Source organism: Lissotriton helveticus, chromosome 9 (assembly GCF_964261635.1).
Source record: "Lissotriton helveticus chromosome 9, aLisHel1.1, whole genome shotgun sequence".
Lineage (NCBI taxonomy): Eukaryota > Metazoa > Chordata > Amphibia > Caudata > Salamandridae > Lissotriton > Lissotriton helveticus.
This window is the reverse complement of record NC_136070.1, coordinates 252428083-252445060: the sequence shown is the minus strand read 5'-3', so window position 1 is coordinate 252445060 and position 16978 is coordinate 252428083. Positions and strand designations below refer to the sequence as shown.

The 16978-nt window shown below is 45.3% G+C and overlaps 1 long non-coding RNA gene across 1 annotated transcript in view; it reads left to right on the top strand.

Annotated features, from left to right (window-relative positions):
- LOC144781192 (uncharacterized) overlaps positions 1-16978 on the top strand; it is a 233274-nt gene that overhangs the window by 182046 nt on the left and 34250 nt on the right. The gene's annotated exons all lie outside the window — the stretch shown is intronic.

The following is a 16978-nucleotide window of genomic DNA, read 5'->3' as shown; positions in this document are numbered from 1 at the left end:
CGGCTCTGTGCCTGCAGTAGCAAAGAGCACAGGGGACAGACAGGGTGGTGGAGTTTTCAACTTGTGGGAAGCTGCCTTTAATGTGCATTGTTGCAGTTTGAGAACACGCTTGCAACAACCATTCTTAATTCTTTTTACCTATTTTTTTATTATTATAACAATTATTTGTTCAGGTGTTTTTATTTTTCATTTTGACGTCCATTTTATTTCTCCTTCTTTTAAAGTTTACTACTTTTTCTTATTTTGGCTTGGTTTTTTTGTGCCTTTTTGTGAAACCCACAACCATCCAAATCATGAAATTCCAGCTGTTCTTTTCATTGTCAACACAGATGCTGCTAAGAGCTTGTTCAGTGCTGTTGTACACATGGATGCACCTCTCGTCCTGCTAATACAATCACATTTATCTATTTTATTCTTTTCCTTCTAATCTTCGTGTCTTTGTTCAGCAATTTATTATTACTTCTATCGTGTCTGCCTTTTATGGGTATTGTGGCATCTTTTTTTTACTGTCTCCCTAGTGTCAATAGCCTCCTGGAAGACCTGCAGAGAAGAAGAGAAAACCTGCATCAATAAGGACGTCCCTATCATCTACCTTGAAGATATACTCATTATATCCTCTGCATATGTTAATTCAGTACTTATGATAAGAATATTTAGGAGGAAAGCCCTTAGGTAAAGGAGTGCCATTTTTATTTGTATTAGTTTTACAGCGAGTAATTGCTGCAAATGTAGCTGTGGGGACTGCAGATTTGGCTGTTTCATCATTCAAGGAATTACCTCAGCATATGCTCTCACATGCTGATGACTCAACGTTTGTATTACATGAGTCTGTGGCAACCTATCTTTGAGGTCTGCCACTTTAACCTAACGCGCCTAATGCTTAATTGTATTACCTTTAGAATCTTTTGATCATTTTTCTTTCCAATAATGTAAGATATAATTAAAGGGTTCTACACAGTAATACGAATCACATTCTAGTGTGAGGAATTAAGGATCCGTATGTTCAAGTGCAAGAAACAAAGCCTTCAGTTCATCCAACTGCACAGTGCATTCACCTAAAGACAGCATGCAAGTTTGAGGTTGAAAATCACCATCCAACAGAACACAGATAATAAATGCACATGCCATTGAGTATTGTTGTTTAGAACTTATAGACGGTTGAGCTGGACCATCAGTGTAAATAACACTGATTAAGAGGTCAGACAGAAGAGGGCATAAGATAAACATGTTCATACTGCACAATTCTTGGGTCTGGAAAGACGGGTCAAAGACAAAGTCTACACCAACTGCTGTTAAGGATGTGACCAACTGTATCCATCTAGATTGCAGGACCTTAGCATTTGGAATGCTAGCTTTTGTGACAGCCTCTAAGGCTGACACAGGAGTAACAACAATGATGCATTTCCCCAGTATTTTTTCAGTGGAAGCAAAACATATTTCCGCATTGGAATATAAATGCGATTTATATACAATTGGCACTGTTTCACCTTCATTAAAAAGTGATGTATGTAAATCCAATTGCACCTGGCATGATACGAATGACAAGGTTCGTGGTATTGACACGTGTATGCAAGTGGCGTGTTTCAAGTAAGTCAGATTGTAGTGACCTGAGTGTATCTGTGTGTACTGATGTCCAGTAGGTGGCAGAAATATCAGGTCATATTAATTTAAGTGGTTTGTTGTGCTGTGCATATTCAGGTATGTACGACTTACCAAAATTTAGAAATTGTAACAGGGGCTGCAATTTTTTTAGCGTGTTTGGATATTGCAACTGTGCACACTTCTTAAACAAGCATTTGCAATGCAATAGGTCTCGCATTAGGAAACTTTGAGCTATTGGTATGGTAAATGACAATTGTTGTATTAATGTGTTGGTTTTGAAAATCGCTAAATTAATAGCTTTGTCATTTACAATGCCAATAGTTTTAACTTTCGCAAATGTGACACCTATAGCATTTGTAATGCAATATGTGTTGTATTTACATGACTTAGATGTATTGATATTACAAATAACAATGGCTTTTATTTGTTTTAATAATTAATACTTACATAAAAGTTATTGTAATTTATAATGGCAATAGCTTAAACTTTTGTAAATCACTTTTGTGAAGATTATGTTCAGTGTGTTTTATTGTGATGAAAATCCAAGAAGAGAAGTGAAATATTAACATCTTTTTATGACATTTGTAATAAAGCTTGAAATATGGAGAGAACATATTTGAACCTGTTTTTGTTGAATTGTTGCACAGATTGATGCTTTGGTGGCACTGAGTGATGTTGTGGTGGGGCTGAGTGATGCTGTGGCGATGCGATGGATAGAGTGAGTGCGATGGATAGAGTGAGTGCGATGGATAGAGTGAGTGCGATGGATAGAGTGAGTGCGATGGATAGAGTGAGTGCGATGGATAGAGTGAGTGCGATGGATAGATAGTGGGAGGGCGATAGATAGAGGGAGGGCGATAGATAGAGGGAGGGCGATAGACAGTGAGGGCGATCAATAGATAGAGTGATGGCGATAGATAGAGTGAGTGCGTTAGATAGACAAATAGAGTGAGGGAGATAGAGTGAGGGCGATAGATAGAGTGAGGGCGATAGAGTGAGGGCGAAAGATAGATAGAGTGAGGGTGTTGTTGAGTGTGTGGTTGGGTGTGGTTGTGTGTGTGTGGTTGGGTGTGGTTTTGTGTGTGTGGTTGTGTGGGTGGGTCTGTGTGGTTGTGTGGGTGTGTGTGTGGTGATGTGTGGGGTTGTGTGGGTGGTTGTGTGTGTGGGGTTGTGTTTGTAGTGGTGTGTGTGTGTGTGGTGTTGGTTGTGTGTGGTGTGATGTCATATCAGACCTGAGTGTGATGTGCTCTGCTTTGTGTGATGTGGTGTCAGACCTGAGTGTGATGTGCTCTGCTGTGTGTGATGGGATGTCAGGCATGAGTGTGATGTGCTCTGCTGTGTGTGATATGGTGTCAGGCATGAGTGTGATGTGGTGTCAGGCCTGAGTGTGATGTGCTCTGCTGTGTGTGATGTGGTGTCAGACTTGGATGTTATGTGCTATGCTGTGTTAGGTAAGAGAGAGTGAATAAACAAAGTTTAAATGTGTGCGCTGCTCTGCCCCTTACGGTGCCTGCCAGCTGCTGCTGAAAGGGATGGGCTAAAAGGGAGGAGGGAATGCAAGGAGCACAGCTGTACCCGTGATATGATCAACACATTTTATTTAAAACTTTCATAGAAACCACACAGGTGTGCTGGAAAATGTAGTAAAGGGTGGGCGTTGTTATTAAAGAGCCCAAACCGAACCTTTTTTTGAATGTTTACTGCAACAACGCTCGACTATTTTGGGAATGTACAAACCAGGACGCCCAATATAAACATTGTTTTTCACCTAGCCAAAGTGGGAGAAGCCAGGTCTGAGTGACAGTCGGTGTGATCTTGGGCATGACAGCCTTCAGCGAGCAACGGGGGACGGGGGAACGGATTACTTTGAAGTCTGATACCGGTTGCAAGCAAACCAGCATGAGTGCGGAGAGAGGCTCACAAGCTGCCAAATGGTGTGTTCACCCATTCACTGCCTTACTTCGAACTAAGGCAGTCTGTGATAGAATGAAGCAAATGTCATAAAATGCATAGTCGGCATGCTACGAAATAACGTTAACGAACTGCACTCATCGTACCTGTCTGATCGTTTGCATCCTTGTGCATCGCCAAACACCATGCTGCCAATGCCGCAAGGTTCAACTCATGCCACGGAAACCCCAAACAGGACCAAATGACTACAAAGCTAGCAGCAACACACTGGTGCTGTCTCCTGTTTTCAAGTTGTTGAAGTGAAATAGTAAACAGTGACGGGTACATCACTCAGTGTGTGGTGGTTTAAGATTCACTCCGATACCATCAACACAGTCCAAGAAGAAATGGACTACACAAACGTATGCACATATAAGTACAGGGTCAAAACATAAAACACAGCTTTCTTTTTGTCTCTATCATTTTATCTATCTATAAGTTGGAATGTTTGCAATGGTGACACAGTAGAGCTATAGTGGCACAATAAAATTACATGCAAGAAATGGCACAGGTGCGTGCACAGCGAACAGGCAAATGAAGGGATATCGGACTCATGCAGAAATATTGGGCTGCACGTGATGGTATGCAATAAAACCACGGTAGTTGACATCGAGTTGCAGCTTTTGTTAAAATGCGGATTGCTGGTATTAAGACCTCTTGAATTAAACAAACACAGAGCTAAGAAGTATGAAAGAAAATATAAAACGTATTAAACAGAAAGAACGCTGGTTATAAAGCCTCGTCAGATTGTGCATAAAAGAGAGAAAAGTGCCCCATTTCAGGGGAAAAGACAGAGCTATCAGGTTACCACACACACTGCATGTGTTCATACGTACTGCAAAATTATTTTCCCTTTTAAGAAAAGCACAAACAGCATGTGTAGATATGTCATATCATTCCGTAAATGACAACCAGATCATTTCAAATTATGGCTTTATTTGGTTCATATATACATATCTGCAATGCAAAGTTGGAAAAAACACATGGACTAAAAGTCTCTCTTAGAGACCGCACCCACTTTCCATTAGAATACAGAAACAGAAATCTTTAACTATCGACCCTGCATTTATCATTCAATCGAACATATCACAAGCTAGCCTGATAGATTTAAAAAAAACAATGTGCCTATCTCTTTTTGGGGAGTTAGCACACATTTTCCAGGTACAATAGTACGTGTTAAAATGTACACAAAGATGCCTTTATTTTAACAGTTCACTGCATCTGGTTACCCCCTCCCCACACACACACAATAACAATAAATAAATACCGCCTTCGGGTAAAGTCCGCGCTATATAAAAATGCATAAATACATAAATAAATAAATACCGCCTTCGGGTAAAGTCCGCGCTATATAAAAATGAATAAATAACTAAATAAATAAATACCGCAAATCACCGCCGTCACTCTGCCGGCCTGCGACCAGGAAGTCAGGCAGGCCGGCGCGACAACCGGAAACAGGCAGTAGGAGGGCGGGAGCCTACCCCGCCTCCCACGGAAGAGCCGCGATTGGTTGCAGCACCGGAGCAGGCAGGAGCCTACCCTGCGCCCCGGTGCCGAAGAATGGAGGAAGAGTCCTGCTGCCTGTGAGTGGGGCTTCGCTTTGTGGCTGGCCTGCGAGGGCGGGGGGGGGGGGGCATGTGTGGGCGCGCGCGTGGCGGCGGGCTGTGTATGTGTGTGAGCGTGCGTGTGTCTTGGAGTCTGTGTGTATGCGTGTGTGACTGTGGGGGAGGAGGAGGGGGTTGCCTGTCTGGGTGCCTGCGTGTCAGTGTAAGTGTAAGTGCGTGTGCGCGCGTGTGTGTGTATGCAGTGTGTGTATGTGCGCATGCGTGAGTGAGTGTTTGCGCAAGGGAATGTGGACAGGAGAGGGGCACGGCGCCGTGCGCGTTCACGAGGTGAAAACTGAGCTACTCTGCGCTCGTGCACCCTTTCCTGTCCACATTCCCGAAAACGGGCGACATAAGGTCTTTCGCTGACGCGAGACCTAAAAACACTGGTATCAGACAGCCATTATCACCAACGCGTTTCGGTGTTCAACCTTCCTCAAGGTGATTTAACCAGTGGCATACTACAAAACGCAAAAAGAGACAAAAAATAATAAAGTCTGTGATACAACTGTAAACACACTTACAAATAAAACATGAGCCAATGTGTCACACCCCACCACCCCACATGAAATAAGGTCTCTGCTGTCATTAGGTACAACATAATCTGGCCATTGCAAAACACCGACCCTCTTCTGCAAAAAGTTGGTCTGCTGGACTAGTATAACCAGAATTTTAAAATACTATTTTTCTCTGAAAACATATCAAATTAAAAAGGACATGTTCGTGTGTGTCCATATCTAGACTAAGCTAAAGTTTAAACAATCCTGTCAAACATGAATATATGGAAAAAGCTGTCTTTAATCGTAAATGGGAGAAGAGAATTAACCTAGATCAAGGCCGATAAATGCATATCTGACCGGGTATGCCTCTGATCTCTAGTGGGAGAAGAGGAGTACCTGTTAATGACTGCGTAACTATTTTAAAGGTACTACCTGAGCTGATAATTCTCTACAGTTTTATATTGCTTACCAATCCGATCTGGAGTGCTTCTTACAAAGGTTAGATGGGTCCAGGGAACAAACGATTAGGATGTAAAGATCTGAGGACCACAAACTGCAACTCCATTGTAAGCTAATCATGTATGCAAATCCTCAACTTAAGTCGCACGTCTGTTCAGGTTTGTGGGCAATAGAAGCACTTACCTAAATTACTGTCATGGATAGACTATATTGTGTTGATATCGAGCTCTAGCTTCTGCACCCATGTGCTTAAAATGCGATTATATCTGTATAATTATAAGAAAAGAGTTGCAAGATGTCAGCTTGGACTAGATGTGTATCTTTTCCTCGCAATTAAATGAAAAAATGTAATTCTCGAGCAAAACTTACCTAAAACATGGGTCTGTCTGTAATCGTACAAGGATCCCCAATATTAATAAAACAGTGAGGCTGCAAGTGCGGTTTCATATATGTCTGAATTTTGAATAGTTGCAAAACATGTCCTAATAAAAACAACAAAGCCATAAATTAGAATGATGAATTTTTAATCCGTGAGTCATGCCCATGAAAGACCCCCTAAGAAGCCAAACCCTAGCTATTACCTTAATGCTTGTAAACGATGTAATTATCTGCTTGAATGCAAGTTCTGTCCTATGATCTGCTAAGTCTCCAAACGATGAGGTTGCAGGATGTAAGTCTGCAACAAAGGCACGACAAGCAATGAAAGAGAATCTAGCCTGGAGCCCTCAGAAATAAATTAAGCATTAAAAGTAAGCTCTGACTGACTGTTACCGGTCGTGAGACTTGATGGAGATCCTAGATTTGCAAACCGTTATCTCACTAGCTGTTTTTTTTTTAGAAAAAATTCTATATATACGGTAATTCCTTGATACGGCGCACGGCGAAATTTATAAACTATTTCTCATGGAAAAGATTCTTCCTTTTTCGAGCCTGTAATGCCAAACATGGACAAACAGAGGTCATAAGATTATTATCTGTGCCTAAATTTACCTACACATATGCCTAAACAATTGCAATAAAGCTAGATCAGATGCTAATTTTTCCCAACAATTACTATGTGACTGTGCCAAGATAAGATGGAAAACACATGAACCAATGTGCATATAGAGAAATTGAAACGAAAATTTAATTTCTTGAGACAATTGAACATAGATTCCTAACTAGTGAAAACTAATTGAACTGGATAACTTACAATGCTAAGCAATGCCGAGGGAAAAATAAATGTATGGGAATCAGCCTGCCAGCTCTGTGTTCAAACATAGTGATAAAAGCAAAAATGTGTTTCCCAAGGCTAACCACCATTCACCCCTCACTCGGAAAGTTCGAAGAACACAATGCCCCCTAAATACCTTCTAAACATGATAAGAGCGTCCTGGGGACTCGATAAGACTTATACATGCGAGCATGATGATGAAAGCAAAATTTAATGAACCGAGGCTGCCATCCATGCAACCCTCGCACGAAGTGCTCTTGCGACATACTGCCCCCAGATTTACTTATAAATAAGATAAAGGCGTCTTAAAGACTCGATGTGAAATGCACACACAAGCAAAAGATGAGCGCAGCCGGAATCACTAACTCTTACCCGAGTCTTGAATAAACCGGATCTTCTTGAGACCATAACAAACACGGGGATATCTGCGCTGTTCATGGAGTGCGAAGAGAACCCGTTTATATATCGTAACCGCCACATAATTAGTGCATAAATGAGGTGCACCTAGTGTTTACTGAAATCACCAAAGAGCGCTTTATGTGAATCCCGCACCGTAGCGTCATGAGCGCCATGATGTAGTGTAGGCAAAGGCGTAGTATAGGCGTAAAGTGTCAAGAACAGAATTGACAGCACCCGCCAGTCAATCTGTAAATCAAAAAACAGGTAATTCCCCTCCGTATAAAAATTCTATCATAGGCGCATGAAACACTTCACCAACAAAAGCGATATAAAGATGAATATTATCACTAAATGGAAAAAGGAAGCCTGGGGCTGCCGTTTGTGTGTGTATGCAGTGTGTGTATGTGCGCATGCGTGAGTGAGTGTATGCAGTGTGTGTATGTGCGCATGCGTGAGTGAGTGTATGCAGTGTGTGTATGTGCGCATGCGTGAGTGAGTGTTTGCGCAAGGGAATGTGGACAGGAGAGGGGCACGGCGCCGTGCGCGCTCACGAGGTGAAAACTGAGCAGCTCTGCGCTCGTGCACCCTCTCCTGTCTACATTCCCGAAAACAGGCGACATAAGGTCTTTCGCTGACGCGAGACCTAAAAATGAGGACACGTCTCTTTCCCTCATGCGTGAGTTCATACCCTACAAAAAGGACACTCAGAAAAGCTAGATTAGATTTTTTAAAGTTGAACATGTAGCCAAGTTGAGAAAATCCCAATATTATGCTCTCTGCTCGTATAAGTGGGGATTTAATTAATTGTCTGTTAAGTAGATATCATCGACGTAGGACAGCTCATCAGGGTCAGTATAAATAAGAATCTGTAGCAAATATACCTGGGCTATTTTTATGGTTCATTGTTAATGTCCATATCGCATTTGAAAACTGAGAGAGCTAACAGCGGTATAATCTCGGATTTCAGAAGTTAGATTGTGGCTGAAAAAAACCATTGGAAATGTCCAATGTAGTTTTGTACTTTTTATGGACTACATTATTAATTGGTGCCATACTATGTGTTTTTGCACTACAAATGTGCGAGTTTGACTTTTTAAATATCTGTAGTCTTAAGACCACGCAATAGGAATGATACAGTTTTAAAACTGGGACAAGATGATTATTCATTTGAGACACACAGGGTTCAATTACTCCCTGGTACTCCACTTGGGAGAGTATTTCTTTAACGGGTGCCTTAGCATCTCGTTTAATAGGATATTGTGGTTGCACTTGTGGGCTGGACCGTAAAGGTATAACATGATAAGGAGAATCCTTATCCCAGCCAACATGTTTGCAATAGAGCGCAGGGGCTAGTGCAGGAGCCCACTCAGCTGCATCAGCTTGTTTGACATTTTCAGGGACAAGAGCAGAAAAAGAAGGAAGAATAACATCCTCTTCTTGGGGGGGATGCTCCTTCAAATGGTGGGGGCCACTTGACCTCCACCAAGAGTATGTCATAAGACAAAGTCCAATTATTCCAGAATGTTATTAATGGTGCGTTGTACGTCACCTTCTATTTGAATGTTTAAATGAAACAATCCATCTGGAGGGACTACGCGTCTCTCCACGGTATCAACTGTTACAAAAGTATCAGTTGCTCTCGCTACCAGAAACTCCTGCAGATTCTGGTGCACGATAGTGACTTCTGCTGTGCTATCGAGGAGATTCACGGCCCAACTCCTATTCAGGAGGAGGGTTCTCTTCGTCTGTGGCATATTTAGCTGATAAAGCCACAAATTTCTTTTTCTGACACAGGTTTTATATTGAGGAGGTCTCTCCTGCTTCTTTATCTTTACGTCAGACGAGCTTGGTGTCTCCCATTTTGGATTTACATACTCTTCTTGTCTGCGTTCAGATCACCCTCCTCTGTCACCCTGCTGATCAAATGATTCCTGACAGGAATGAAGAGAAAGTGTATCAGGAACCTGATTGATACCTGTCTGGAGTCTAGATTTTAGTGTGGTCACGAAAATCGTATTGCCTCTCAGAAAACTCTGGGGTTGGAGAACTTCCATAAGGTTTACCTTCCTGTGGTCGTTTAGATTTATCCCATGTTTTTTTTTTCAAAAACCCACGGGCCTGCTTGGCTTCCCTGTCTGTATCAGGCTTGCCAAGAGGTGGTTTAGTAGGTCTGGTTCCCAAATTATTGCATCCAAAGGATGTGTAGACGTCAGCAGTAATTATAGGCAACTCACGTTCACGGTCAGCTGGTGCAAATGCTGAGTGCTGCTGGCGTATAGTCAGATTGCCTGCTTCACCCTTAACTTTAGAAAGAATCATTGCGGGCACTACTGGAATATTCTCCATTTGTTTCATCCCCAAATCCAGGGCAGCATCTGCCTGTGATCGTTCTGTATTTGTTTGAGTATGTTGGGTAAGACGTCCATCGAGGGAGTGCTGTGACAGACAGTATAAACAGCGGCAAAAATCATCCCCCAGGTGTTACAGTCTCCAACACTGGGAACCATTCCATTGAGTAAGCACAAATGCGAAATTATCTGCTTGTCTTGTGCTCCCATAAAGTGAAACACAGGTTCAAGTTGATACATTTTTTGGGGCTATCTAAAATTGAATTTCCTCACAGTTAGTGGGTCTTTTGTCCATAACTGAATTCACAATTCCAGGACTTATAGTAGGCACTGCAGGCAACTGGGCTTGCCCCTGCTTGCCAATCCTAGCTGGGGCTGCCCACAAGGTATGCAAAACAAACTGAGTCAAGCATCTGTATAAGGCGACTAAATCAGTGTATAGAGCTTGTGATTGTACAAGATTTTGATTAACCAAATATGTATAGGGTGTAAATGCTAATGCTGACCAAGTCGCCCCTCTCATTACCAAGGGGGCCCAAGTGGACCCTCCAGCTATGTGGGGAAGGATCATAATACACAAGACCTGATTATGAGGGAACACTGTACCTTTTTTAAGATCACTAGGGCCAGTCTGAAAGTATCGCTGCCAAGAAGCTGGCTTCGCCACAATGCCAGTCATACCTAGTTTCCAATGTTCAATTTTAAAATGTTTGTCAATACACCAAATAACACCTCATCTCATGAGACAAACCAGAAAACAGTGTGAGCGGTTAGAAAATACCTCATGTAAGCATCACCAAGGGAGCTGCTGGTTGGTACTCACCAGTTTGCCCACGGTATCATCATTGGTAACTTTCATGACCATGAAAAAAGAAAAATAGTGTCCTAATTTTTAGAGGTGAAGGAAAGAAAATTGGAAAAGAATGCAATATTGATGCTTATGTCATTCTTACCCAACTAGATCCCGTTGTGAGAAACAGACCTTGGTATACAAAGAGGCAACAGAGGGGGAGGTCAGAGGGAGAGAGGCAGGGGCCATCCAAATCAGGAACAAACATGGCAGGCATATTCCCCTTCGGGTAACCCGCAGCAGTGGCCAGATGCCCCTGTAAACAACATAGTGGTTATTTATCTGACCACCAACTATCTCCTGCAGAAGTGCAAGTCTTAAACAAAGGGCTGGGATAAGTGCTGACCCCCAAACATGACACCTTTAAGTTTAGGGCTGAGTTCTTTGAACCAATGAGGAAAATAAAACTCCACAAGTTCTTTGCAGATAAGGCAAACGTGTGTTTGTACGTGCTGGTTACGAATCGTACGGTAGGATTCCCGATGCATGTTCGAACGGATCATCGACTGTGATTCGGACGGTTTGGTGATATTCGTACGGAAATCGACGGGAACGGATCGGAATTCGCAGGTCGGACGTAAAGTTCCCATTCGTACAGAATCGGATACGGATGCGAGTCGTGCGACGGAATATTTTACCGGATCGGAATCGAGGCCTATGTAGTACTACTAGATGTACTACAAAACACAGTTTGTGAATAGGCTGCAACGCAGTACTTAAGTTGAGACAGTGGTTTCCTGTGCTCGGCACTTGTGCTTAATTGTCAATATAGCCGTGTACCATAGTCTGCCACATGATGGCGCTTTCTATCTAACTTAGAGATGAGCACAACAGAAGTTGTTTATTAATTATACATTAAAAATTACTAAAACCAGCCGCGCAAGCCATAGTTTAAGAACCTGGAATAGTCGTAATTGTCACACTTGTAGGAGTGTGATGACTAGTAGCTATGTTGATACTGTCATTGGCAGTGCCTGTAGGGACAATGGGTGGTAAAGTCAGGAGAGACCGATATGCTGGAGGAGCAGGAGGGCACATGGGCCGGAGAGGGAGGGGAAAGGGGCACTAAGGGTCGCGGGGGTAATAAAAAAAAATTAAAAACTTACCTGTAGCCAGCCCTGATGTGTTCTTTCGCTGCTCTTCACCTCTTCAGGAAGGCACAAGCTCGCAGAATGTCCTGTGGCCAATGCTGAAGCTGTTCTTGCACATAAGAGCAGCTTGAGATTTGACCTGTGTTATGTTATGTTATGTTAAAATAATTGAATATAGCGCACGGCTACTCTGGGGAGTGTCCCGGCGCTTTGATAAAAACTAAGAGACAGACATCGGGGGCGAAAAGGGACCAAGCAAAGGACCTACTGGACAAAGAGCCAGGTCTTTAGCTCCCTCCTGAAACCCAATAAACTTGCGTTGAGTCTCAAGGACACAGGCAGGGAGTTCTAAAGCTTGGGAGCCAGATAGCGGAAAGAGCGTCCACCAATCCTGGCTTGTCTAATTGATGGAACTTGAGCCAGAGCCAAGGAAGCTGACCTTAGCGTCCTCGTAGGCAGATAGAATGCCAAACGATTTCTGATGTATTTTGCTCCTGTGCCATGAAGCGCCTTGAAAGTCAGTGAGAGAGCCTTAAAAGTCACTCGTTTTTTAATGGGGAGCCAGTGAAGATTTTTTAATAAAATAGTCGCACTAGTTCTGCGATGCAGCCCGTAAATGGCTCTCGCAGCAGCATTCTGCACGACCTGCAGGCGAGAAAGAAGAAGCTCCGGCAGGCCCAGGTAGAGAACATTGGAATAGTCCAAACGTGAACCAATGAGAGCCTGGACCGTAACCTTCCGATGACAAAGGGCCAGCAAAGGAAGACATTTTCTCAACATCTTAATACTACCGAAGCATTTGCCGACAAGACCCAAAACCTGAGGCTTCAAGGTAAGACCGTCGTCTATCTGAACCCCCAGATTTTTGGCCCTGGAGGACACAGCTGCGGGGGGAAACATAGCCGGCGGCCACCAGGACTGCCATCTGGGGTCGGCGGGACAGCCAAAAAACAGCAGCTCTGACTTATCGGAGTTGCATTTCAGGCTGTGCCGTTCAAACCACTCAAAAACGGCTCCCAGACAGCCTCTGATCTGCCCCTCATCGAAGTCTGACCCCTTCTGACTGGTGAAAAGAAGCTGGGTGTCATCAGCATAGGACACGATCTGGGCACCGAAGGACTCCGCCAGAGCTGCCAGGGGTGCCATATAGATGTTGAACAACGTAGGGCTCAAAACAGAGCCCTGAGGCACCCCTACCTAGAGAGGTGGCATCTCGGCGGAGAACGGAGGGGCCCAGACCGTTTGCCGGCGGCCGGCAAGAAAGGACTTAAACCAATTAAACACCGCTCCCCGCAGCCCAATCTCCCTGAGTCTCAAAAGGCGACTGCCATGGGGAACGGTGTCAAAAGCCGCCGACAAGTCCAACATAATCAGCATGGCCTTACCTCCCGCATCCAGCACCTCTCTGATGGCATCCGTCACCTCCAGTAGGGCCTTCTCCATACTCATGTTGGCCCGAAAGCACGACTGAGTATCATGGAGGATGTTATTGCTCTCAAGGAAGTTCGCAAGAGAGGAGTGAACGTGCTTCTCCACGACTTTAGCCAAAGCCGGGAGGAGGGAGATAGGCCTGTAGTTGGCGTGCAACAGAGGGTCAAGATTAGGCTTCTTAAATCCTGCCATATATCCTGCCCCGGGACGATGCACTCGAGCAGAGATTGAAACGCAACGTGTTGCTCTTACTCACCGTCTGACCTGGAGGCTCCTACGTGCCGCGACTCCGAAGTTGTGCCCCCTGAGGACCCAGGGCCTCCGCTGTGATGAAGCCGGGGCCTCGCCTACTGGACCCAGCCTGGCATTGGTATACGCGTCGGCCGCTGGCGGGAGACCATTGTGCGAACATTCCGGTGGTCCTGATCCGGACTTGCCTTGGCGGCCGTGGAGCTGGTGTGGGGCACGGTGCACCGAGGGCTGCTCGTGTGAAGGGGGCCCCCCTGCCGCGGCTCCGTCCATCCATCCTGGAGCCTCGCGCCCGGGATCTGCTCTTCGACCACGCCAAAGGTATTGCAGGCTGAACCCCGACTTTGGCGGCTCTCCTTTCTGCACCAAGGCTGCCTTAGTGGGACCCCCTTGGTTTCTGTGGGGGTCCGCATCTGAGGCCCTGATCCGGGAGTCGTGGGAGGTGGTGACGAGCCTGAATCCACAAAATGGCGGCCATCGAGATAGGCCGTGGATATCCTCCGGACGGCGGACCTGGACTACCGGACTGCACGGGGGCCTGGACATGTGTGTGCGAGCCTACAATTGGCGACGTTCTGGAAGCGCTGCGGTCCTTGCATGCGGCCTTGACCCCCATTGCCCCTGGGATATCGGTGCGGTCCGCCGCCATCTTAGAGGGCCGGTCTCTCAAGGTCCCCTCTCGTCTCGGTGATGCTTCTGCCTCACCCCCCTCGGCCGCGCTGGGAGCTACTGCCACTGGCCGTCGACAGGTATGCGAACGACTGGCTTCTGAACCTCCTGCGCTTCACTGTTTGGAGTTTGGGGGCCCGGATGTCGTTCTGGGGTCGGATCCTACTCGAGTGTCCGAGAAACATGATGGCTTGCTACATCTCTTTGCCTTGAGGAGGTCGTGTTTCTGCTCTGCAGGGGAACCCCCGTTTTCCCGAGCGGCGAGACTGAACTCCTGTCTTTTCCTGCCCCTGTTAACATTGTTGGGACACTTGAACTGTATACCCGGACTTTTGATCTTTTGCTTATGGATTGCCCTCCCTGGCCTACGTCTTCATCGAACTATTTTTTGTTTGTGTGATTGCATTGCACCGAGTTGTTCACTTCTCGCTGTCGTATGGTGGGAGTTGCTTGTAGCTAAGGAAGGTCTGGGGTGAGATACATTGCCTCCGGTGGATTGCTGGTATACATATCCGTGGCGAGCTTTCCCGTGTGCATAGTGCGGTGGGTGACCCCCTTGTACGTTTTATGATGCTCGAGCTGTATCGCTTTCGTCTACACGTATTACGATTGACTGGTTGGGCGGAGGGCTGAGGCCGACCATTTTGTTTTTACTTCTTCACTCCTCCCTCATGTCTTTTTTTTTTTGTCCTCATATTCTTCTTTTTGTCTCCTTACTCTTTTTCTCTTTCGTGTTTCCTACATTTCGGGTTCGGGATTAGGGCGACAGGCACGCTGCTGGGGGGGTAGGCCGTAGCCTTCTGCAGGGGTGCTGGGTGGGATGGGTGGGATGGGTTTTCTTTCCCGGTTTATTTTCCTTTGTTATATGGCCCTTTTGTATCCCTTTATGGGAGCGCCGCGGCTGTCCCTGCCTCCCGTGGTATTATAGGGATGGGGTCTGGATTGCTGCTTCTCTCCTTTTTGTGGCTATGCTGCGTTTCAGTGCCGACTCCCATCCCTTCCTTGTTGCTAATACTCCTGTTCTTTCTGTGTCCTTACTACGGGATGCTTGTCTCGACGCGGCGCTCTTCTCTTTCAGTCTGTCTTTTTCTTTTTTCCCCTTTTCTTTCCCCTCCCCTTCTCTTTCTTTCTCTCCCTAGGGTTAGTATGACGGGTTGGCTTTAGTGATGTTAGTGTTCCGGTTCCATCGTCTTATTTCTGCTGTGCTATTGGGTGGTAGAGGTGCACACGATGAGTCTACTTGTATGTTGATTTGAATTAACCGCATCTGCTTTCGTGCTGATGTAGACTGTAGTGATAATTTTCCGCATTGCTGCCCCTTTAGGTTTTTATGGCCAATAGTTTGCTCTGGGAACCTGGATTCATTTATGCTGTATCCGAGCCTGTTATACTCCTCATTGTATTATTATAAAAATTAACCTTCATTCTTCCTGTTTGTGGGCCGTCCAGATTCTCCCCCCCCCCTTCCCTTCGAACTGTATTGATTGCATATTATCCTGATTGTATCTGTATATTTTTCTTCTGTATTTTTTTGGATTGCTCTACTGTGTCGTGGCCGGCCGGTCTGGTTGTAGGCCCAGATTTGTATTTCCTTTTTGTACAAATAAAGGTTTACAAAAAAAAAAAAAGATTAGGCTTCTTCAGAAGCGGCAGTATAAAGGCATGTTTCCAAGCCTGAGAAACAACTCCCAAAGTCAGCGAACAGTTGAGCACAGGGTTTATAAGCTCATTAATGGCAGGAGCCATTTTTGCCAAAAACCTTCGCTGGACAAGGATCCCATGGAGAGCCCGATTAAGTTTAGAGGAGCAGATCAATTTTGCGCTCCAGGACAGACTGTGAGTCTGTGCCTGCTCTGCCCAACCCAGCTGCGTTGCTGGGTTGGAGAGAGCTTTCATTGTGCATGATGGTTTGGAAGGCCTGAGACGGCCGGCCAAATCATCATGCACAGTGATAGGAGTGCACTACCACTCCCAAGTACCTGTCACCACCAAGCACCGCCCCCAAGACTCTGCAAGAAAGGAAAAATAAAACTAGTGTAGATTTATTTTTCCTTTCCTTCCGTTTTTTGGAGAGTCGACGCTCCTCCGCCATAGCGGAGAAGCTGCCACTGCCCAAAGTCCCATTTCAAATGCCTTGTTATGGTGGTTGGACCGCCGTTAAAAGGCCATTGGAATGGGCCATCGTAATCCCTACGGCGGTGACTGAGTAGGCACAGCCCCATTGTAGGGTATTACGTTCTAACCAACGGTCCGACGGGCTCCTTGAGCTCGTCGGAAGCATCTGTTGGGCCCTCTACCTCATACCTCCACACATCATAATGCGGCAGTCGGACCATGGCACCAGATGTTGGATGGACTGCCACCGACAGGCTTTCGTGGCGGTCCGTCTGACATCATAATCGGTCCCCTAGTGTTAGAAGGCGGTCTTAAGAGTACCATGCCCAAACAACATTCGTAAATATCAGATAGTCAGTCGTGCTCTGTAAATAAGATGTATCATAATGCGCTGAAGAAATGGAAGTTTGATAAACCTAACAGACCCCAGGACTAGTGGGCAGCAGCCATGGGTGTCTGTAGGCTATGCTGAAAAACATAAGTGATTTCTTAACAACT